Genomic DNA, 3,705 nt, shown 5'->3' with positions numbered 1-3,705 from the left:
TCTCTCTCTCTCTCTCTCTCTCTCTCACACCCTTCCTCCTCCTTCCCTTTCCTCCATTTATCTCTTTCCTTTCCTTCTCTCCCTCTCTCCCTTCCTCCTCAATGTTCTCCCTCCGCTCTCAATGTCCTTCTCATCTTTCTCCTTCCCTCCTTCCTCCTCTCACCTTCGCTTCCTACCCTTTATTCATCTCTCTCTCTCTCTCTCTCTCTCTCTCTCTCTCTCTCTCTCTCTCTCTCTCTCTCTCTCTCTCTCTCTCTCTCTCTCCAGTCCCTTCCCTCCTTCCCTCCCTCTCTCCCTCCTTTCCCTCCCTCTCTCCCTCTTTCCTTCCCTCCCTCTCTCCCTCCTTCCTTCCCTCCCTCTCTCTCTACTTCCATCCCTCCCTCTTTCCCTACTTCCGTCCCTCCCTCCCTTCTTCCTTCCCTCGCTATCCTTCCTTCCCTCCCTCTCCCTCCTCCCTCTCCTTCCTTCCTTCCCTTCCCCTCTTGTATTTGCGCGTAGTCTGCGTAATAACTTTTCTTGTTTAGAGGGTCACATGACAGAAGTTCTTGTCGTAATTGGTATAACAGAATCGTGGCTAAATACTAAACAAAGAGATTCTGTGCATGAGTTGAATTTACCAGCGGTCACATTTTTAGTAGTGGGAGGAGGATGAGCAGGGGACGGTGTGAGGATAGAGCAGGGGGCGGTGTGAGGATAGAGCAGGGGGCGGTGTGTCGTTGTGAAAGAGGGATAGAGCAGGGGGTGGTGTGAGGATAGAACAGGGGATGGTGTGTTGTTATATAGTAGTGAAAGGAGGATAGAGCAGGGGGCGGTGTGTTGTTATATGGTAGTAAGGAGGATAGAGCAGGGGGCGGTGTGTTGTTATATGGTAGTAAGGAGGATAGAGCAGGGGGCAGTGTGTTGTTATGCATCATTTCAGGATTTCATCCAGTCGTAATTACCAAACCATGTATTGAAAACATCGACACTATTTATATTCAGCTTAGAAACGTCTCTTCTCATAAAATCACACTTGGGTTAATTTATCGTCCACCTGGTCAGCCACTCAGCATCGACAACGAAATCTATACTAAAATCGCCAAAATCCCTAGTCTGCAAAACGCTGTAATATTTGGTGATTTTAATTTACCAGTTCCGAAATGGGAAGAAGCCCTATCCTCACACACCGGGTTAGACCTATATACAAACTTGCAGGAAAGCTCAGTGTATTAGTTTGTAAATTATCCGACACGTGGAACTAACATCTTAGATCTTGTCCTAGCCACATCAGAAGACTAAGTGAGTAATGTTATTGTAGGAGAAGTTAGTGCAAGTTGATCATCATATAGCTACACCTAACATTAAATTCAGTGAAGGCAGTATCAATGCAAGTTATAAGAAAGTGTCAAACCATAGGAGGGCTAATTTCAATAAAGGCAGTTGTAGTACCAGTCATTGGCATCCCATTGTTGAAACGTTATATATCAGTGATCCATGGAAATCTGCAACAGAATCTCTCAACAGTGTAGTCAGGTTATGTATTCCATTGTGCAACAGGAGGCCAGTCAAAAATCCTAAACCCAAATGGTGAAATGTGATACTGAACATTATTAGAAAAAAAAAAAAAAAAGGCGTGTACAAAAATTATAGTACCTCAAAAAGTCAAAGTGATAAAAAGAAATATGATGCTTTTTGGTGGAAAGCCAAAAATCTAATTAAATGCAGTATGAAAAACCTTAAGGCACATATTGCCAGTATCAGTAAATCAAATCCCAAAGAATTTTTCAGTTACATCAAGCAATAAGGTCATAACTCTGACAATTGGCCACAGATAACAGAGAGTATCCTGATGGTGAAACTAAGATGGCAAGAATTTTTAATATTTTCTTCGCATCAGTATTTACAAAACAGTATACACACAGGATTCCTTCAGTTTCCCCAATTAATTTAGAGGAAGGTAACACAATGATATTACAGTGAAGGTGATGTACTGCTTGCAATTGGCAGATTAAAGGAGAATAAGACACTGGGGCTGGACAAAATATGTCCACATATATTAAGGGAACTGCAGAATGAAATGTCAAAGCCTTTATCTGAGCTTTTTATCTTATCACTAAAGAGCAGTAACGTGCCACACGAATGAAAGCTTGGAAAGGTAAACCATTGCTGTTGAAAAAGGGCAACAGAGCACAACCAGAAAACAACCACCTAATTAGAGTAACACTAGTGCTTTGTAAGTTGCTTGAAACTATCATTAGAGACAAGTTTGTGAAACACTTAGAAACAAATGGCCTCATCAGAGATTCACAACATTGTTTTCGGAATAACCACTCTTGCCCTATGAATCTGTTGGACTTTTTCAACAATATATTGAACATGTACGACGAGACTAAATCTGTTGAAGTTGTCTATTGCGACTTTCAAATGGCCTTTGGCAAAGTTCCACACAAAAGACTCCTTCAGAAGCTAAGCGTGCATGGTTTCAGTGGTAGTGTGCTCAGCTGGACCGAAGATTGGCTCACTGGACGAAAGCAGAGTTGTAATAAATGGAAAAGAATCAGACCAGATAAATGTTACAAGTGGAGTGCCGCAGGGTTCAGTGTTGGTCCTATTCCTTTTGAATATACATAAATGATATTGACGAAGGGTTGTGTTGCAAGATTTCTAAACTTGTTGATACTAAAATGTTAAAATAGGTAACAGAGCAGACACAGGATTGCAGAGACAGGCAATTCAGAGAGGTCTTGATCAGCTGTTTAATTAGTCCAAACATGGTAAGTGAACTGAAACTTCATAAATGTAAAGTGCTAAACATTGGCAGTAAAATCGTTAGGGCCACTTATTAAATGAATAACGTTCAACTTTGATGTGTAAACCATGAAAAAAGACGTAGGAGTTTTATGAATAACAAATTAATTGAAACCAAGCAAACAATGTACAGAAGTTGTTAAAAAAGCCCATAAAACGATTGGATTAATAGGTAAAGCATCCGAATATAAATCCAAAAAATCATCCTTGCTTTGTACCCCCGCACTTTGAGTATTGCATCCAGTTCTGGTCACTGTATTATAATAGAGATTTGGAGAACCTTGAAAGATTACAGCGAAGGGTGACAAAGATGATACCAAGATTAACAAACCATATGAGAAATAGGTAGAAGAATTGAATCTCTTTAACTAAGCACAGACTACAAGGGAATTTAAGTTTCCAGTGTACAGAATCATCGAAGGACATGATAATATGGCTGTTCAAATGTACTGAGGGTTGTAAAATATAGGGGACAAGTTGCCTCCTTAGCTATGTAATAAACTGTGATATAATATTAATGTGGAGAGGATGGAGGATGGAGAGGGAGAGACTGACGAGGAGACTGTATGTGAGGTGGAAGGGGGGAGAGGTAGTTGGAGGCCAAGGATGAAATGGAGGGATGGAGAGGTATATGAGAGACGGGGGTGTGAGATGGGAGCAGGGCAGTGAAATGGCGGGGGACAGGGCGACGTGGAGGCGATTTGTTTGTGGCCACCCCTTACGGGATTAAGGCGTCTGGCAATAGATAGATAGATAGGCAATACTAACCTTTAAAAATCGCTTGGCTAAGTATGTTCACTCCTGGATAACATGTTTCTGTGGTGTGTGTGTGTGTGTGTGTGTGTGTGTGTGTGTGTGTGTGTGTGTGTGTGTGTGTGTGTTTTATAGCCTGCATGATACAGTCGCAAAACAACACTG

Source organism: Coenobita brevimanus, chromosome 15 (genome assembly GCF_032717465.1).
Source record: "Coenobita brevimanus isolate Jiangsu-jjx chromosome 15, ASM3271746v2, whole genome shotgun sequence".
NCBI lineage: Eukaryota > Metazoa > Arthropoda > Malacostraca > Decapoda > Coenobitidae > Coenobita > Coenobita brevimanus.
The sequence above is the reverse complement of the archived record's forward strand: the minus strand, read 5'-3'. Positions refer to the sequence as shown.